General features: G+C 44.2%; 1 protein-coding gene across 1 annotated transcript in view; it reads right to left on the bottom strand.

Moving 5' to 3' along the window:
- Positions 1 to 20,836, bottom strand: part of LOC149329874 (uncharacterized) — a 109,665-nt gene that overhangs the window by 67,192 nt on the left and 21,637 nt on the right. Inside the window, exon 2 of the mRNA XM_089559672.1 lies at positions 16,054 to 16,216. The gene's annotated coding sequence lies outside the window, so the exon portion shown is untranslated. The remainder of the gene's footprint in view (positions 1 to 16,053; positions 16,217 to 20,836) is intronic.

Below are 20,836 nucleotides of genomic sequence, written 5' to 3'. Positions count from 1 at the left end.
TATGGCAAGGATGTCTAATCAGTGTCGGGACTCAAATATTTAATGCTTTTAGCTCCCATTATGAACAAACCTACTTGGCCATCATCCTGGAACCGCGGCGAACCGGAGAGAACACATTAAACGACCATTTCGAAACTTTCAGCTGGGATGGTTATGAGCTTAGCACACGCGAAAGAAAGAGGTGAGCCTTGAGCGGAAGCGCGCAGGCACGAGCTTATGAAAGCTGTTATCAAGGTTTAGATCGGGTTGATTGCTGTAGGGCTGGAAGAGTCTGTGTGCTACAGAGATTTCACGTCATCATCGCTGCTTTGTTTATTACAAGCGAACAGTAACACACAGAACACTCATAAAAAAAGAGGGTTGGGGTGGTGCATAGGGTTGCTCCTGGGAGTGCCTACTCTCACGCCCGAGCAGTGCTTGCGGATGATGTGGTTACGCTTGACTACGTGCTTCAGCCATTGAATCATGAGTACCCGCACCTGTAGCTGGTTCCGCTCTTTTACGAGGTGGGCGGCAGAAGGACATCGCAGTTTGTTTTGGCACAGCGTGACCTGGACGAGACTCATTCCGCATTGCATCTCGCACCGTAATGAATTTGTAACTAATCCATTCATAACGAATCTTAGACAAGCAGCAGCAGTACTGCAAAGCATTTTATGCCCTCACTAACTCCCGACGACGAGCGAGAAAAGTTTTTTTACACTCTGTAAACTGCTTGAAAGCACTGTTGTCGCGCCGTCATATATAGGGATAGAGTGACTCTTGGATGTAAGAGAAAGAAATATTCGAAAAAATCAGTAGGTCTTGCTCGACAGTTTCTAATGCGGTTTTGTAAAGGGCTTTATATTAGATGTATGAGAAGGTTTAAGTTTTTACGGGGAAATAAACATAATCCGCAGTAAGATATCAACATTAAGCTTCACCCAGACGACGACGAGCTAAAACTTTTCTTCAAGAGTGACTGGACAAAAGTTTTTAACCAACGTTTCACGCATTAAAAGACCATTGTAACTATACAACTCATTTCAACATTGCGTAATATGAGTTTTTTGTCTCCCGTGAGCCTAGGAAAGCCTGATTATCTGTGAGGAGAAGTCTGTGAGGATCCTGGTGGTCGAATAGGGCCACAGAAACTAGATCAAAAGCGCCAGTCACCAATAATGCTCTGTGTGTCCTAAGCACCGGTTACAAAAAGGAATGTTTACAATTGTTTCAGCTTCTTGAGGGTGCAAACCACGTATACATCAAGGTTGCCGTCTAAAAAGGTAATGTCTTTAACCATTAAGAGTTCCTGTTTACGTGTTTAGTGCCATCAAGTAAACTTTCAACGCATACCCTTCCGGTTATGAACTAGACGCACTTTACTGTTTTCTTCTTTTAACGCTAGGTCACGGCTGGCATGACACCCTGCATACAAGACACCTCCGTAATTTAGTCAATCATAACACGTGCAAGTGCACGCATGACACCGAAGCTAGCCCCCTTTACCTCTTTTTCTCAATTAATCTTGACAGGGCAGAGAAATATTTAAGCTACGTAAGTTACTCCGGCTTTCAAATTCCCCATGAGCCGCCCACATCATAACCGCAACTTGAGACTGCTTTGGAGCCTAAAGCAATTTAATCTGCCGCAGAAGCTCAGTAAAAAAATGCTGCCAGGAGCACGTACCTAGGTGGTTTATAATAGCGCTTTTAAAATAAGTGACGTTGTGATAATAGGGATGACGATAACAGCTTTTATAAAGCTCTGGCCGAAGAACTCGGTAAACAGCTTCTGATTATTGTTTTTGCATTAAAACTTTTTCTTTCTTTATTCTACCGTGGCAGGAAAGAAAAAAATGACATTAAAAACACGAAATGGGGACTTATTCAATTTCAAATTTCGCTGCTCTTTTCTATATAGGAAGAAAAAAGAGCTTCGAAAAGCTATTTCAATGAGGCCGACTTCGTGAATTAAGAGGTTCCAATTTTCGTGGAAAATGCGGATTAGAAGCCGGCGTTATAGAAGTTAATTCTGCCTGAGAAATGTTCAGTGGAGCTGGCCTGAATAACTTTTTCATTATTGTGATTTCTTTGAAAGGTAGCAATGGTCTTCTTGCTCACTTATGCAGACAAATATTTCCTGTGCAAAGTCTCTGAGGAGAAACTCAAACGGAGCTTGTCAGCCTCTCATTTCGTGCTGATATTGCAGAGCGGGCTAAAATAGCACATTAGCAAAAAAATACACCGGGACGTAGGCTGCCTTGGAACTCTATAATTGTCTCACGGTTGGGGCCCTTCCGGCACATGTAAAAAGTAATGTCGGGTATAAGCCAACAAAAAATAGAGCGGCAAACAATTTCCCAGTCGAAAAAAACTTGTATGCATATAAATTAACGAGGAGTCACTTGATTTAAAAATGACTGCGCAGCTTTGACTTCTGGAACAGGAAATGCACCACTGTCGTCTATGTCGCCATCATTCTTTATTTCTGTAGTTCGTAGGCATTTGTGTCACTAAAGTTTACTTCAAGTTTCAATGAAAACTTTTGTAGAGAGTTTGTTATGTCGCGCGAACATGTCCAAGATTCTCGCACAAAAATTTCAAAATTTGGCAGATTGTAAGGTACCGTTATGGAAATACTGATGGTAATGATCCATTCATCTGATATGTAGCAGAGACTTTCTTTTAAAATGTTTCCATCGGACGCATCTAACAGTTAAGACTGCCATAGAAAACCAATAGGGAACGCTTTTGACGATGGCAAATACGTTAATAAAAAATGCACGACTGCCGTTGGGTGAGTTGCGGATTTATTTATTTGTTTATTTATTCTTTCAGGAAGGGCCATCCGTTAGAGGGTATTGCTTGAGGCGTAAAACACGAATACATAATAGGGATTACAAAAGGCAAAGAGGAATGGAGATAAACTGCGCAGAATAAAAGTGCAAGCATATTCACAAAAGGAAATGAAAATTGATATTGCAGAAAGAAAAAGAAATGAAGAAACAACGGGGAAAAAAGGCATGAAATGATACACAAAAAGGGCGAACATAAAAATAGAAATACGGACATCGATCGAAAACGTCAAGAAGAAATAATATACATCAATGGCTCAACAGTATTAGGGCGCATTACAGGCAGCGCAAGATGGTTTGGAGGGAAAAAAATCAAAATGAAAAATCCCAGATGGCAACGGATGAACGAAAATGCTCTTGGAATGTAGGTAAATTAGTTTCGGTTGCAGTCTGTGAAGTTAAGTCGTTCCAGTCTTTGATAGTGCGGGTAATGAATGATCTCGCAAAGTGACAAGTACGACAGATGACGCGTTTAACTTTGCTCGATGGTCTTGACGCGGAAGAATGGCAGTCGCGGGTTGAAAAAAAAAACGAAGGTGTGGATTATGGTACAAATTATGATTGTTGCAGTGAAACCTTACATTATATGAAAAATTGCATTCATATAAGGTTTCCTGCTCAAAAATGCTTTTGTACAGTTTTTTTGGGTATGTTAATGCATGGACTTCCCTTTATTCCTTCGGTTCTTTTGACTACTGTATTTGCTATCAGCTTTGCGCTTTGTATTCACGACTTGGATCGTGAATGCTATTGGTATGGTTTGGTTTATGGGGGTTTAACGTCCCAAAGCGACTCAGGCTATGAGGGACGCCGTAGTGAAGGGTCACTGACATCCACAGTACACGGGTCTCTAGACTTTCGCCTCCATCGAAATTCGACCGGCGCGGCCGGGATCGACCCCGCTTCTTTCGGGTCAGCAGCCAAGCACCATAACCACTGAGCCACCGCGATGGCCTTTTTCCAGGCGTCACTCCAGAAGCAGAGAATGCTACGACAGAGAGAGAAAAAAAAAACGAAAGCTTGAGAGAGGGAGTGAGTAATATAAGGGCGAATGCTGCACATCTATCTTTATATTACGCACTGCCTCTCTCAAGCTTTCGTTTTTTTTTTTTCTCTTCGTCCGTTCCCTCACTGTGCTGTTAAGGTGTGGAAAAATCTGAGCGCGCGCTTAATTTATTCACAACCTCGTCCGGCCGTTTCTCTTGAAGGAGCATTTCCTAGAAGCTGTACGAGTTCCATGCACTAACAACTGTCTTCACAGATACCAACCAAAAGCTGTTTTGTCAAGGCGCCATTCCTCAACTTCTTTGTTTATTTACATAAACTGGCTACTCATTTTCACCAGTTCATAGAAACCGCTTCGTCTGGCGATATACAGTTCAACATACATAACACAAACACAAGCAGTACACAACATACAAAAGAAACCACAAGCGTCCAGAGAAGTAATATTAATGAGCGAACATAAAAGCTGTGAATGTTAACAGAACAGAACACACTACAATATATATAAGAGATATGAATAAACATCATTTCCCCTGTTTCGTAACTTTTGAATTTAGCCACCTTAAGCCCTAACAGGAGGTTCAAAGAGAAGTACTTTTGCAAGAGTTGTGTATTTTTCGTGTGTATGTAAGTAAGTGTTCGAGCCCCTGTCAGCGACAGCAGGTATAAAATCATTCGCAATACGAAAGGTGCGCCCGCTAATACAGATGCCGGTGACAGTTGGAAGTAAAGGTTCCGAGGTTGTCGCAGATCCCATGGATGAAACGAAGCTGGACAGGAGTTCGCTCTTTTCACTTTTTTTTTTCAACCAAGCCTAAGACTAACTTTGTGTTGCGTAAACACACCTAAGAGCAGTTGAGAAACAGTTTTCAGCAGATGTGCGCCTGCCGACGACAGACGCTATTTGAACGCTAGCGAAAGATTTCGGTGATTTAACTTTTTTCACGTTGAAGTCTTGCGCATATGCAGGGATCAAATTTCGTTTTCTGAAACACCATTAATTCACGATGCGCGTAGTTTCTTGTTTTTTTTTTCTTTAGCGAATAGCTGCCACGTCGGCGCAATGTGCCGTGAATAAAAACTGTCGTATGCACCTGCTGTCGAGAGAACAGCTTACCAGTTGGCCAGCTTCACGTGAGTCTTTATGTGGGAGCTGTTACAGAGGCTGGTAGGTGCAGTGCTGTGCATCTATTCGCGGGCGTTTGAAATCTATGAGATGTGTTCAGCAATAAATACATAATTACTAATAACTACTAACGACCACACTAATCATTATAACGTTATTCTCAATCAGGTCCGGATGAAAACCTTCAACAGTCAGCATCTCCTAAAACATACGGGGTCGATTCAACCTGAGGGTGTGCACAATGGTGTAATTCGCTGCTCTTCGCGAGAATTTTATTACTACGCAGGTTGTGAAACACGCAATACTGCGCAGCTTCTTGGGTTCAGGCATATCACGAGTAGACTGTACGATGTCATGTTCTGTTCTGTTGAAATGGTTAGTGTACACAAATGAGAATGACAGAAAAGGTTTGATCACTTTGACAAGTGAAATGAAAGTTCTTTGTTGGCTTCAAATACTGGTGTAATAAAGGCGCCCAAAAGCTTAACGTTATATTTTCTCACCAAAGTGTTGAGCAGGCAGCGTTTTGAAGCGCCTGCGCCTGTACGGCATACGCTAATAAAATATCCTGAAAGCTTAGTGCAACTTAGTTTTACCTCATTTTCTTCAGAAGTAGTTCCTTCAACTGTACGTGCTAGGTCCCATCATTTTTTTCAGGATCCTTACTTTTTTCATTCGACTCGCTGTAAGTTACGCTCAACTAAGAGATCTTTGTAACCACTGTACTATTCCCCACCGATTTAGTGAATGGGGAAAGTGTGTGTGGGGGGGTGTCTTATTTAGTGGTGGGTTGTTGCTAGGGGCACGCTTGGTACATAGAAGAATATTATAAGCATACCTCTGCAACGACGTAGCGTACTTTCACGTAAGACCTGCTTGCTCTCAAGCTGAGCTAACGTAATTTTTTCCCGACCACTTCCTTATTTCCTTCCACCGCGGCTTCTCCCAATGCTGAGATAAATTTGAAGTATTTGAGGATGTGAACAGGTGCTTTTTTCTGTTTTCCATTTATTTTCCGCGCTCTGAAAAACAACTTAACTTACGAAAAAGTTGTTTTCCCTGCAAAGCTTGAAACTTTTGCAGTCTCACTCGGGGTTAAAGGCGCCAGAAAGCCGAATAGTCTATGAACAGGAAGCCTGTCTGTAGATTGTGCGTATGTTTATTATAGCAACAGTTTTTAGAAGATTGCTCCGGCACAAGTTCTGCGCGGTATTTGAACGAAGAAAATTCACACGGCCTTGTATTGCGTGCGCTGAGTTTGGGTCTCAGTTCTGCGCATGGTTTGAGCCTGAAAATTGTTCACGGACCGAATGTAAAAAGCTGAGCGATTTGGTTTCCTGCGGTTGTCGGAAGTGGGTGCGGAAAGAAACGAGATGAAGCTTGGAAGTTCGAGTTTGATTGCTTTGGAGCATGGGGAATGCTGCAACGAACTACTTTGGCGAATGTACTAACTTTGACAAAAGCCTAACTTACGAAAGGGCCGAGCAAACCTCGCCTAATGAAACGCCGTAGCGGAAGTGTTTTTCGCTCGAACCATTTCGCCTGTAAAGCTTTGCATGCAGAAAATATCCTCCCTGCAAGTGCTTCTAGAAGGCTGATGTATATGTGCCAATATTTCGGTCATAAATGTTTCTTCCAAATTTACTTGCAAAGAAGTGGTTATAGAAGGAGCGCAGCAAGAATAGCTAACAGAACTATTTTGAAGTCGGCGCTGTCAAATTGGTGCTTCAAAAAGTTTGGCCTCATTTTAAAATCCGAAAGCCTGTAACGAAGTCGACATTTATATGTATATATTTTTGTGGTAAACTCCATAGAATCGCACTCCCACTGAATGTCCCGCGCTGGCACAATTCTGAAGTGCTGGTTCTCGTTATTGCCGCAAACTGACCCTCAAATTAAATTCTAAAAGCCCCCGAAACAATTTTTTTCGGAACATTACACACAGATGCAACCCTAAACTCATTTTGTACATTTACAACCAGCAGATCAGAATAGGCCGGCGATTGCTGTTCGCTTTTTAGTCAGTTTTGCGGTTCTCCTAAAGAAAACTTTGCCGATAACAGCCTATAATGTTCGCAACCGGAAATACATTCACATTGGTTTAATTGACTAGTGGCTAGCCGGCAGTCTGGACAGAAAAGTTGCAATAACCACCGATACAAACGCCTGCATGGATATCGTGTCATTCTCACAGACACGTCATGGCATTCACAAAAAGAGCGTAAAGGAGCAGACCGATATTTAGCTTGCTAGTTGGCAAAGCTTCTATACGCAGCTCATCCGTTAAGGCCGTCAATAATCAACAGCCGGCTGTATTTGCCGGCGTACGGCAAGTGCCAGAGACATCCAAGTTGTTACCACAAAGCAGCAGATGCGAAAAAAAGCAGGGTCGTGCTTAAAAGCCCCTCCTTTAGACGCACCCCCTGGGTGACCACGCTGAACTAAGACAGAAAGCACAACGACCAACGCTAACTCTGCACGTCGGTACACAAGGTTTGTTTCCCACAGATTGCAAATATGTGCGCGCCTCAGACGAGCAGTTCCGAAAACGAATGTTAGCCAGCGTGAAAGCTGCTGCCACTAATATCAAAAGGCCTGCACCGTAAACTACAGAAACCGGACTGCCGTTTGAACTAGTCGCCGCTCCTTTCATACCGTCGAAGCCCGAAAGAAGATGAGCAGGAAAAAGGAAGAGATGGAGGTGAGAAGGACGAGGTGTAACACTGAAAAGCGAAGGGGAGTAGCTCGTATTAGACAGATAGCTCCCTGCAAGTTGCCGGCGTTCGTGGGCGTTGAATTGAGCCAATCCCCGTCTTTGCAGAAAGAAAGAGACAGCCGTGCGAACACGTACACCTGCTTGTCACTAGGGCACGACCGAGCATTACCGCAGGTAACAGAAGTCTATGCCCGCGAGCATCAAAAAGAACCGTGGGCGGACTCTGCAGTCGTGTCTGGCCCATCGACGTCAAAGCTAGCCGATGATGGAGTGTTGCAGTCGCGTCCTCCTCTCACTAAGCGCAAGCGGCCCATAGATGATGGATGCGTCTCCGAAGAACCGAGCTAGCTTATGCTTTTAGTGCAACCGTTTGTAATTATTACGACTCTTGCGCAGGAAACTATATCTGGCCACTGCAAGGCAGCGACGTGCCCATGCAGCGTATAGTAAGCGGATTCAGATTCCGACAACAGGAAAAGAATAAAACTTCTTTCTCGCCCAACGAAATCTACCTTTATTGTTAGCGGCCAGGAGTTGCAAGTCGCAATCTGCGCTCACGTCCAAAAATGAGCAGTAAAGCAACTGGAAAAAAGTCATCATCATAACCAGCGTAACTAGGTTTACTGCAGAATAAAGAAATCTTGCTCATTCCTACAATTAAATATATCCTGCGATCCCAGTACCCAGCTTAACATCGCACGCTACCTCATCTCATCAACCCGCCTTACTATATCCCGCCAGCTTCTACATTTTTCTTTCGCTAGGAACCCACCTTTTACCATAAGACATGATCGATTATCTACCCTTACCGTTACATGCCCACCCGGTGCCCATTTTCTCACTGAGATTTAAACTAGAACGTCGTTCTAACATGTTTACTCTAACCCTGTCGTCACTCTTCTTGTATGTTGATGTATTATCTGTCATTTTCCTCTCCGTTGTCCGCTTCTTTCGTCAATTCAGTTTCTACGATCTTCGCTCGCCTCCAAATTTCTTCCGCTTACTTAAGTAGCGGCGAGATTCATGCATTTTTCTTTACTCTTCACGAACACTGGTAAGTTGCGGTTAATGACCTGTGAGTACCTGCAAGTTGGGTCCACCCCATTTGTAACGCTGACCTATTTTACACCTGTAGCCTGCATCTGCGGACAGTAATGTAGCGCTCAATATGAGCAGCAACGCACGAGCTATGCAAGAAGTTCAGTTCACGAAAAATTGGAACCAGGTAATGCTCAAAATTGGCGCATTTAGCATTCGATGGAATGAATATCTTTCCATTGCATTCCCTCTAATATCACCCAAGAAAAAAGGATACAACACCTGTATCTTCCGTCTACGGGGCAGAAACGTCTACGGGGAAACGTCTCGTCTACGGGGCAGAAACGTGCAGGATAACGGAAAGGGTTTAAGCGAAGTTGAGTTCAGCGCAGCAAGCTATGGAAACGAAATTGAGAGGTATAACGTTAGGCGACAGGAACGGTGCAGATTTGGTTAGGGATAAAACAGGAGTTAATAATATCCTTGTCGAAGTCAAGAAGAAGGAATCGGCTTCGGCAGGGCATTTAATGCGAAGGCATGATAATTGCTGGTCCTTACGAGTAAAGGACTGGATTATAAGAGCCATCAACCATAGCACAGGGCGACAGAAAGTTTGGTGGGTGGATGAGACTTAAAAATACAAGTACTTAAACTCTGCTTACCGATTTTTTAAGGAACGAAACCAGAGCGCACAGCTCCGGTTTATATAGTCATACCCTGACGTCACTACTATAAATTGAAACACGTGACACCGCATGATTTCCAGGTGGATTCCTACCGCCCTCTACCAAAAACTTGAAAAGTCAGAGGTCAAGGTCAAAGGGCACCATCATGGTCAAATTCGAATGTCAATTTTTCTAGCACCCTTCTAGCAACGTTCACCACACATGACAAGGCCGATGTGCAACCATAATTTATCTCAAGGCCTTTTCAAGGTCGCTCTGACGCTCGCGGCATAATGTGTGTCGTTTTTCAAAGTTTATGGTCAGAATTCACTGCCAAAGTTAAAGGGCAAAGGTGGCCCACTAAGTGGACCACACATGGTCAGGTGCATAGCAACACTAGCCATGTCTCATCTCAAGGTGGTTTCAAGGTCATTCGGGGGCTCACGGAGAAATGCTTCGCAGCTATAGTAGTGTAGCTTTCGCTAGAAAAGTTTGCGGGGATAGAATGGCCATAACCCTGACAGGACAGAGTTATTTGGTGAGATATTGGAGAGGCCCTTTGCTCTGCAGTGGGAGCAGTCAGGCTGATAATGATAATGCAATGAATAAATTACAGTGAATATCTGGGCACTGCGGGTGTTCTTTGCGAAACCACATTAACTTACTATAGCGAGAAAATCTCTTTCATAACACTTCAGATGTGCCTACCTTGAGTAGCTGATTAACATAATGTCCTCAAAGCTACACCGCCTGTCGTAAACCGCTCTTCCTTTGCCAGGCTGCTGATGATTAGTTCTTTTAGTTTAATACTTAGACACAGAGTTTTCTTCTTCATGGCTAGGACTTCAATTGAGTTGTGCAATTTATCTCCCGAGTTACCTTGCAGCCAAAAGCCACCAGCAGGTCAGAGATTACTGACGTATTCTCACTAACTATTACTGCCAACCTTACCGAGCGCAGTTGTCCGAATATCCCCTAGAAACACAGTGCTAATCGCAGCGACAAGGAGTGTCTTCCTGCCTGATATCCTTCCCCACAGGGATTTTATCGGTTACCCTGTGGACGGTTACAGTCGCTCTGCAGCCGAGACAAACATTTTCCAGCTCTTTTAGATAAGCCTTAAAAGTCATAAGCGAGTATAAATGTTGAGTTCACATGTGCACACCTCAATGTACCTGCGAATTCTCAACAAATGCCACGGCAGCAGCCAGATATTCACAGTGGTACATAGCGTTGAGGTGGGTGGAAATCGTAACAGAGCAATAACAATTAAATGCTTCCCAGCACTAACCATCACAAAGCCATCATCTCTCCTAAAACTTTAGTCTAACTTTATTTTTATTGTGAAAGCAATACTGCTTGCGCTTTTCTGCCATCGATGGAGGTTCATCCTTCGCTCCGGCGCAGCTGCGGCGCACTACCACGTGACCGCGTGACGTCACGACAAGAGGAGAGCTGGGGGCCCAACTCGTCTCATCGATGGAGGCTCATTAATTTAATTAATTAATTAAATAATTAAATAATTTACTTAATGCCGATGAAGAATCTATGAGTAGTGCGAAGCGATATAATCACACGAGAAGAAAACGCCGTGCGGAAGAAACGCCGGAACAGAAAGAAGAGCGGCTTGCTAAAAGAAGATTGCAGCATACAGCCAAGAAGAAAGAGCAGAGCATTGTGGTGATTCGAGACGGTGACATCGAGGCTCAGAGACGTGAAGAACAAGAGATAAGAGTTGGCGACTTCGAGTCTGCTACGCGTGAATTCGAGAAACGAAACGACCAGCAGAACCAAGCGCAGCCACGTGTTACTGCTTTCGCAATCAGCCAGGCTTAACCAAGCTAAGCCTCCAGCCAATTTTTTTTCTACTGTCACAAAGGTGTGCAATTAAGAAGAACTTCTTGTTGGGCGAGTTGTTGCATACTGTTGTAGGTACGAATAGCTAGCTTCCATAATCAGCTTCCATAATCAGATAAAAAGGCTGCTTTCAGCCGGCTTCCCCTGCGAGGTCATCTCAGCTGTGGCCGAGAACCTTCTTCGGAAGGTAAAAAAAGGAAACCGCGCCAACAACGACGAGCGATTACCACGAAGAAAGACTACGGTCGTCCCGTATATACACAAGGTGGCCCAAAACATAAAAAAAGTGGCGAATAGGCATGGCGTCCCTGTGGTGTTTTCGGCGGGTTGTGCTCGCCGGGTTGTGCCCAAGGATCAGCGCGGAAGGCGCTCGACGAAGAGCATGCGAGATAAAGCATGCGGCACAATTTGTGAAATGCGCCACGGGCGTTGTGTATCTCATCCCGCTCAAGTGTGGTCGCGTGTATGTGGGCCAGACAGGACGCTGCGTGAATGAACGCGCAGGGGAGCATCAGCGTTCAATTAGGAACAAAGAAGGAGCTAATTTGCCTGCTCATTGCATTGCATGCAACGGTTGTGAGCCACTGCTAAAAAGTATCAGAATTCTGGGCAAGAGCAAGGACAAAGTTTCCCGTGAACTTCTAGAGGCATATCATATCAAGGCAAGAGGTGATAACTGTGTGAGTGACACATCCGTTTCACTGTACAACGCGGAAAGGAATTTTTTGGAGCGTTTCTGATGGTTTGTCGCGCAGGGTTTGATTTGCCTCCTTATCCTCTCCTTCCCCTCTTTGTAGGCACGTGTGCACACTGCCTATAAAGCGGCACTGAATCTAATAAACACCAGTTGATAGTTTGCGCTCTTTCAGTCTCTCTCGTGTGTTTTCCTGTGTGTGTCTTTTGTGCGCAATTCGTACCTACAAAAGGTGTGCAACTTCCGATGATTCTGCCTTTTGTTTCTGCGCTTAGTCGGTGGTAATAGCTGAGTCATGATCTCCACAGTAAAATTAATCTGTAATAATAGAAATTGCGGGCTCAAAAGCCGAAATTAGGATGAAAACAGCAAAAGTTAAGAACTAAAGCCAGATGCATGTGGCTAGGTACGTTTCGCAATCAGTGTTCCAGAAAGTTGTTTCTAACTCAAGAATGGCAAATGCATTGGCGCAGGCAGGAACATCAAAAGTAATGAAGACATATTGAAGAAGGAATGGAATTTCGATAAGACGAGCCACGCTGAAGCGTTGTTGGCAACCCTGTCCAGAGACAACTGCATTAAAGAAATGAAAGAACAGACACGACGAGACGGACCCGAAATAATACTCTCTCTCAAAAGAGCAAAAATTGCCGTTGTAAACACTGAGTAAGCAGCGGAGCCACCAATCTCTCATGGGATGAGGGTGTCTGCTCTCCGGCGATACAATCGTGCTATCGGTGCAGCTCTCTTCCTGGGTAATTTTTGCTCGTCATCACCTCACTGCTTCCGGCATGAGCGGAACCATTCGCAGTGCTTCCGCGTTCCGTTCGGGGGCGATTGAGGTCTGCCTTTTTTGTGATCGGTAAATGGATCCCGTCCTGGCCCGGTAGGAATGTGAGCGCTTCCAATGAAAGCCTTCCTCATATTGGATTCGTGAAAATGGCTGGATATTCCTCTTTCATGAAGCAGCTACATAGGTATATTTGGAGAGCTTAACTGCTACCTCAGGCCTGTTGGTGACCTCTGTCAGCGCGCAGCGACTTACCGAAGGCAACTTATTCTCTCAACAATATTGCAGGGTGGACTGATTACTTTGGTAACGGTGTAAACAAACTGTATGTTGCCGAAGGTATTTCGTTACCACCTGGTCTAAAAAATGTATAGTACCCAGGAAAAGAACAAAGAAGAAATTTTTCTCGGAAAAACAAGGAGGAACACCTTATTTAAAATCTAACTATCCTCAAGTACTCTGAAAGAATACTTACTTTCGCGCAAAGTTTAGGCGTAAGAAAATTACCCGCACTTTACTTGGGGCGTAAAATGACTTCATTTTGAGAAACATGAATGCAAGTACTTCAACTGATCAGTCTATTCAGTTCCCTTGATTACGAACAGCATATTCATACTTAGGTGTCAGGTGTACCATTTGCCACCCTCGGTGAGTGCGAAAATCTGACAGGTTCGTGTTTGACGTGACACCGCCTGACATGACACCGTTTGACATTACACCACCTCCTTGATTAAGCCGCCGCCGGGAGTAAACACATAATGCGAATGGCAGAAAGCAGGGCAAACGCCTTTCCTCGGCAACGACACGAGGCATACGTTCTCTGCAACACTCCTTAAGCTGCTACACCAACGCAGAGTGAAGCCCCGTGTGAGGCTTCACTGTTTGACACATCGGTCCTTGTTCTTGAGTGACGAAGCCAAAGGAAAACCTTCCGAAGCATGTCTTCTCGTGAAACTGCTCTACAGAAATCGAGGAAGCGTAGGAGAAGCCAGATTATTGATTTTATACCTTTATATCAGGCAGCCCACTAAGTCACTTTCGAGAATTGGATCGAAATCTGCAGCAAACCTGCTTCGAAGAATTGAAGCCTTTGAGCCTCAGCACTGCCGCGAAAAATAAGAGGATCGTCAACATATTTTTTTGTTGGCTTGGTCAAACCGAACAACTCAAAATTTCAAGCAGAAAAAAGCATGTTTCATGTTTTTATTGATTGAACTATGGAATGGGGTGGCACGATCGTTATACAAGTGCTATTTCCGAGAAAGTGGTATGTAAGATATGAGGTCCCTCATTCAAAACACTATCTCGAAGTGCCTAACGATGTAGTTCATCCAATACCGCTTACAGCAAGGACGAGCAAATGTTGATGTTAGATACTATTCAGGATAAAAGAAATGCCTCTACGTTTATATACTGTTAACAGAGTGCCGTTCAATCTGTTCACTTCAGGTGGCGGCACTAGAACGGCCGCCATTTGTGGCCTTCGATTCCGCCTTTAAGACCATTGGTGCTCAATGTGAATCGCTGCTGCGCGGCTTGACAACGAATCTCAAGTGACTCTTAAAGGTGCACTGAAGAGGAATCTGAACTCGTCTTTTTGCCGCGGGAACTCGATCTACACGTTCCTAGCATTCTTAGAAACTTCGATTTACTGTCCTCTGTGGCCGATTTTCCTGATTAAATTAAATTAACGTTCGGCTCCCGTTTTTTTATTTGAATTCTCCCCGTACGATGGGCGGAGTCAACCAACGCGTGGAGTGCCTTTCGCCCAGTCCTGAGGCGGCTTGCCGCTCTGCCATCGGCGGAGTAATACGTAGTGACCCATAGTAGCAATTAGTTCGCGCGTATTTTTATTTCTGCGCGCTTATTTTGCGGCTATATTATCTGCGAATGAAGCTATTTATTCCCGGAAACCTAAAGAACAAAATAAAGCGAAAGCAAAGCCTCCACAGAGCTGGCTGAAAGGCACTCCACGCATTGGTCGACTCCGCCCACTGTACGGGGAGAATTCAAAAAATAAAGGCGGGAGTCGGACGTTAATCTGATTTAATTAGGGAAATCGACCACGCAGGGCAATTAGTCGATGCTTCTAAGAGTGCTCGGAACGTGTGGATTGAGTTCCCGCGGCAAAAAGACGAGTTCAGATTCCTCTTCACTGCACCTTTAAACATCTGTTGTATGGATATCATGTGTGTTGTTGAAGCAGTGTACAGAGCAATGTCTCTCCGGTGTAATGGTTGAAAAATAAACAATGCTTTCTACATATTGATAGGTTCCTCGATTTTCAAGGACTGGACTGAGAGTTCATGCTGCTGTCTGGGAGGGCACAGCGTTGCTCTTCTCAAGGTTGCTCTTCCCGACCGACCAACCATTAATTTAACTCCCACCTGACACGGCGGCCAGCTTTCTCATAATCCGGTTGGCAGGTTGTAATGGCGCCGAACGGTCACGTGACCTGGGTGGGCCACCTACCTCCTAGGTTGGTTCTCTGCAGATTTTTTGTGGGTTCTTCGCTCTCGGTCAACGACGCTCACATTGGCGCCGGATTTTGTTCGACACGAGATCCTCAACACCCTCGCGTTTAGAATACCTGCAGTAGTTTTCAGATGACGTTTAAGGCCTTTCCAGTAGACTTTCGTTATGTCTTTGCTCTGCTTTCAAATACCGCAATAGTTTCGATAGAGCAAGGCCGAGAAAATTGAACTTTAGTAGCGGTAGTAATAGTACGGCTCAAAACAGCTGTGCCAACAATGCGACTAAATTTTAGCGCCAGTTGTCGTAAGAAAATTATTAATACAAGTAATATGCGCACAAAAAAAGATGAGCAGTTTTAGATTAAGTAAGAGCATCAGCGCAACAGACAATACAAGTACCAGTGTTCGTTGTTTAACACTGACAGTGCAGATAAATTGTGTACCTTTACAAGCACTAGCAGTCGTGCGGCCACAGGCAGCATAAATGGTAACACAACTGGTAGCAGAACCAAAAATATCACTGGTAGCGGCGGGACTCTACGGTGATACAGGTCGCCATCTGTACTGTCAGGTGGCGTTTGTGCAATAATAAAATAAGGTGGAATAGCCTATAGCGATGATTTCGATGTAAGAATCCATAAAATACTATGATTTCTCACTGAGAGGTTTTCACTCTTGATTTGTCGAGCTACCCTCTCAAAGCTATCGCCCCAAGTTGAGAATCGGGAGAGGGGTAACATGCCTAGCTAGCAGCCAGTGTTATCGCTGCGAAAAAAGAATAGGAGCAGCATTGTCAAATGCTTAATAATTTCCACAAATAAACACTAAGGCACAGTCAAAGCGAAAATTCACCTTAAGGACTCCTTTACTCTTGAGTGGTCCCTGAGAGCTTCACCGGCCGGCGCCTGTGTGCAGATCTGGAAGCAGTGGGCGAATGTGTGCGATGATGGCTTGAGTACGTCACCTCCGGCATGTCAGCCGAGCTGGGTTTGCTTCAGCAGGTCCCCAACAGGTTCTGGGGGCGAATAATGCACAGAGAGAAGAGGCTGTTTATTTCTATTCCTGCACTGAATGTTAAGACCATTGGTACATTTTCTCGTAATCAGAGAAACCTTGTCCGCATGTTAGAGGATTGTTTTGTTTTGTTTTTTTCAATGAAGAAATCTGGCATTGTACCCTGCTGTTGGACGGAGATGGTTTGTTATGTTTATTTTCTCTAAGAATGTTGATTTCATCGCCATCGATGTTAGCTTGCTGCAAAGGGCTGCCTATTGTAATAAAAAGTATCACTCCAAGATTAAACTTCTGTTTAATTCGCCCCCCCCCCCTCCCTTTTATTTCTTTCGCACAACCTTCTCGTAGCTTTCGATGCGAAATTTCGCTATTGCATCAGTCCTCTAATTTCCTTCAGCGCCGTTGATGATTACGATGAGAAAATATTTTGCCTCGATTTCCACGGTCCTTGGTAATAACTTTCTCAAGGAGTCGTGCTTTCGAGAGCAACGAACACTCGGACCATAGCACTTTGGACAGAATGACACTTCCCCAAAGGAACCATTTCAAGTATCGGCAAACGAGGCGTTACACCACTCTAGTTCTCAGTTTTCTTCCTCAGAAACCTTTCTCGGGAAGTGGTAACGGTTCAGTGCTTTTAAGGAGCGTAAGGTTCTCACGTCCCTCTTCTACTACTAGCTCGCTGTCACCCGTCACGACTGCCAAGAACAGATGTCGCCCACCAAACAACAGAAGTGGACAACCTTTCTGGTACGAGGCCTCAGGGAACGTTCAGACTACAGTTGCAGCCTGTAAGGAAAATGCCAGGAAAAGGAGACAGCGTCCTGAAATAGCTCTGCAAGGGCTTCTTGTTGGCATTTTTCTATATGTCCGTTGTAGTTCGACATTTGTGTGTTTTCAGAAGGACGCACACGTCAGTACCAAGTCGCTTTCGGAGTGGCGTCGATACCCTGAGCGGCAACTTTAGGCTCAGAATAGAATACTTGGAATGCCATTTTTGTGTCTTGTTAGCTTGCGTCGTTTAAAGATGTCGCACAGACTGGAGTTGTCAGAATGAGAGGAACGCAGTTTTGAAAGAAGGCACACGTTCTTTTAACGCTGGCCTTAGGGACACTGTGAAGCTATGTCTGCTTGCATTGAAGTGTTTACTCGGAGTTTGAGGCAAGAAAAACAACAATGCGTACTACTGCATCAACGGTTTGACTTACTTGTAACTACTCCCCATTTTAAGGCCTCTGGTTTGGTTTATGGTTTATGGAGTTTAACGTCCCAAAGCGACTAAGGCTATGAGAGACGCCGTAGTGGAGGGCTCCGGAAATTTCGACCGCCTGGGGTTCTTTAACGTGCACTGACATCGCACAGTACACGGGCCTGTAGAATTTCTCCTTCAAAGAAATTCAACCGCCGTGGCCGGGATCGAACCCGCGTCTTTCGGGTCAGCAGCCGAGCACCATAACCACTGAGCCATCGCGGCGGCTAAAAGGCCTCTGGCTCTCGGTGCATAATTATTACATGACTTTTAAAACTTTTCATTCTTTACATATATTTATTAAAGGAAAATCATTATTTTCGAAAAATACTTGTTTACTGCTTTTTTTCTGACTTTTGTAGTTTAGGCACTGGAATGGGAAGTAGTGGCTTACATTGTTTTGTATCAGAAACAAACAGGACGAGAAATTCGTTCTCAACGTGCACATATCCGAATGTTTGCGGACAAGCAATCTGAACTTTCATGACAGTTCTCTACAGAAACAATTGTTAAATATTATTTTCTGAAAATTGACCCAATGGAAAAAAGGCCTTCTGGCTTATTGTTGGGCAGGGAATAAAAATGCGAACAGCTGGCACTCAGGCTCGCCGCAGCCACCTTAACGATTTGGTTTGGTTTGGTTTGGTTTGGTTTGTGTGGTTTAACGTCCCAAAGCGACTCAGGCTATGAGGGACGCCGTAGTGAAGGGCTCTGGAAATTTTGATCACCTGGAGTTCATTAACGTACACTGACATCGCACGGCACACGGGCCTCTAGAATTTCGCCTTCATCGAAATTCGGCCGCCACGACCGGGATCGAACCCGCGTCTTTCGGGTCACCAGCCGAGCACCATAACCACTGAGCCACCGCGGCGGTCGTTGAAAGTCATGGAGCTTAACGATTTGAGAATGGGTGCCAAACAATAGAGGGCATACGAAGTCTATTGGGACCGTCGCGAAACCCAGCTTGCGCCGCAGGCTACTGAGTGTTGTTTCAATTTATTGCTGCCGTTTGGAATCATTTAAGCTAGGAATCAGGCACACCGTACACATACACATTAGAAGATTCATGCAGTCTAAGGAAAAGGACGTCGTTTCAACTGAACATCACAAAAGAAAACAAGATTTTCTGATTTATATGTGTCTTTTTAGTGTGAGCATGCGCCTAAAAGATAGAGTACGAAGTTGGCAGTAAGCTGGAAATTGTGAATCCTAAAGTAACAACTAATAATAAGGTGCGATACATTCAGACTTCGTTCAAAATGTTTAGCCTTCAGGGCAGCATTTACTCCTCACTACTTAGTGCACTTCTTTGGCATATAATATGAAGGAAGTGTCATAAATTGGGCAATATATTCTCTCTTTCGAGCATTTGGTCTTGAAAGATACGCTGCGAGGATTTCAGTATTATGACGCTGCTACATCGTCCAAGAACATTAATTTGTTTACAATAAACCGCTCCGCAGTTAGCCTAAAATTTCAACCACGTATAACTTATTAAGGTCCTGACTCAAAGTTCTGTAGTTGTCAAAGATGGCCTGCACACGCAAAATAGAATTTTCATCTTAATTTCATTTCATTCGCGTAATATACCACTTAGCGATTCCAAAGAAGTAGTTAAACTTTGAATTTATAATGCTTTATTTCAGCGGTGAACGCACTGTTTTCTTACACCTCAAGTTTATTGTCCATTTTTCATACGTGTGCGGTTTTTGTGCATGCATCTTGACTGCTTAACAAGCGGACAGTAGAATTAATCAGACTAAACGCACAAGACAGCTTTCCATATATAAACGGAATCCCTTGCGCGGTGTATTCGAATTGCTACTTTAGGCAAAAAAAAATATAGTAATTTTAAAACTGAGAACTTTGAAAAGAAAGCGCTGCTGTAGTTGAAAAACCTTAGTATAAGCAAAAGATGGCAAAAATTCAGAAAGATCAACTCAAAGAAGTATTAAGCCTAGTACCTAAAAAAATGCTGCTCTGCCATTGACGCAACACTTCCGCGCCAAGGGAAAAGAAAAACCAGCACAACGTCGCTCGTCGCAACCGGCGACCATGAAATAACACTGTAGTGTTTCACTCCACTCCTATCAAGGCCCTAAAACGTCCATGTAACTGCCCACGCATTTTTCTTTTTTCGATAAATTGGGGGAGCGGTGGGGTAGACATCGTAAAATCCTGTAAAAGACGTACAATTAAACATGTCCTTAGTCTTTATTAAGACCAAATTGTGCATAGAAAGCGAGCGCTGATGTAAGTTCCAGTGACATAGTACTAAAGTTAAAAAAAGGCGCGAATTAGGCACGAAACGGAAGTTCTAGTGGCAGCGGAACAGTTTTGCCGCCGATGTAGCATTTCGAAGCTTTGGAAGTGAATCGACTCCGAACGCCGCTACGGGATGGCGTTGCTGCTCCAGCAAGAGCAACCGGAACCCGCAACCATGATTCGAAGGGGACTCGTAGAGTAGTCGTCCGTCCATCTAACGCATGAAGCGTACTGGGCTCGACAGCTCGACGCAAACATGGTATGAGAGACTTGAAGAATTAGAGATATGGGTTCGGATCTTTAAGCTTGTATAGGCTTCGCGAGAAACGCTTTGTTATCGTTAACGAAAGGGCCAACTTTCGCCGAAACAGCTGTCACACTGCGCCCGGAATCTGTAGGTTGAAGTCTACATCACGTAAGGCGTGCCGTTTCAGGTTTGGTTCCACAGTTCTCGTTGAAATATTTCTGAACTCCCTACAATTTTCTCTAGGCCACTGTTCACCGCTCTTTTCGACCATGAAATGATTTTTTGATTGTAAATATAGATAAAAAAGTTTTAAAAAAACTATGCAAAGGGACCAAATTCTGCTTCTATCGTTACGATTGATCTAAGCAATCACAGCTTTCCAACAAAATTACAAAACTCAGGAACCTAGGGCACTGTGTTGGCGTATTTAATCCCGCCTTTGGCGAAAGAGTTGCCAGAAGACATCTAGCTAAACTTGCGCAAAAAGAACAACACTGACGCATAGCCTGTTGTCTTTAATTTGAAAAAAATACTTTCCTTCCTTTACTGTGGTCAGCATAGGGCCTGGTCCTTCTCTCTTCGATTCAAATTAGTTATCTAGGTTATGTTTCCTTAACGTAGCACACTCTTTTAGAATAATGGAGCAATTAATCTTTACCGTCCTCCCAAATGACGAAATGGGGTAAAAAGAAAATCTATGGGGCTTCGCGAATACTTTGTAGATGGAGAAATATTCTTCCTTTTTCAGAGACTGCATCCGGAACCATTACCTATCAAGCGAGGTCGGTCTGCCAGTTAAGCTAACAAGAATGGCTACAAGGGTAGAATGCGAGGTCTAGTTGAACAACTTGAAGTGA

The sequence above is a fragment of the Amblyomma mixtum genome, chromosome 9 (genome assembly GCF_055824585.1).
Source record: "Amblyomma mixtum isolate Tamu chromosome 9, ASM5582458v1, whole genome shotgun sequence".
NCBI classification, from domain to species: Eukaryota; Metazoa; Arthropoda; class Arachnida; order Ixodida; family Ixodidae; genus Amblyomma; species Amblyomma mixtum.
Note: the sequence above shows the minus strand (reverse complement) of the source record. Positions and strands in the feature narration are given on the sequence as shown.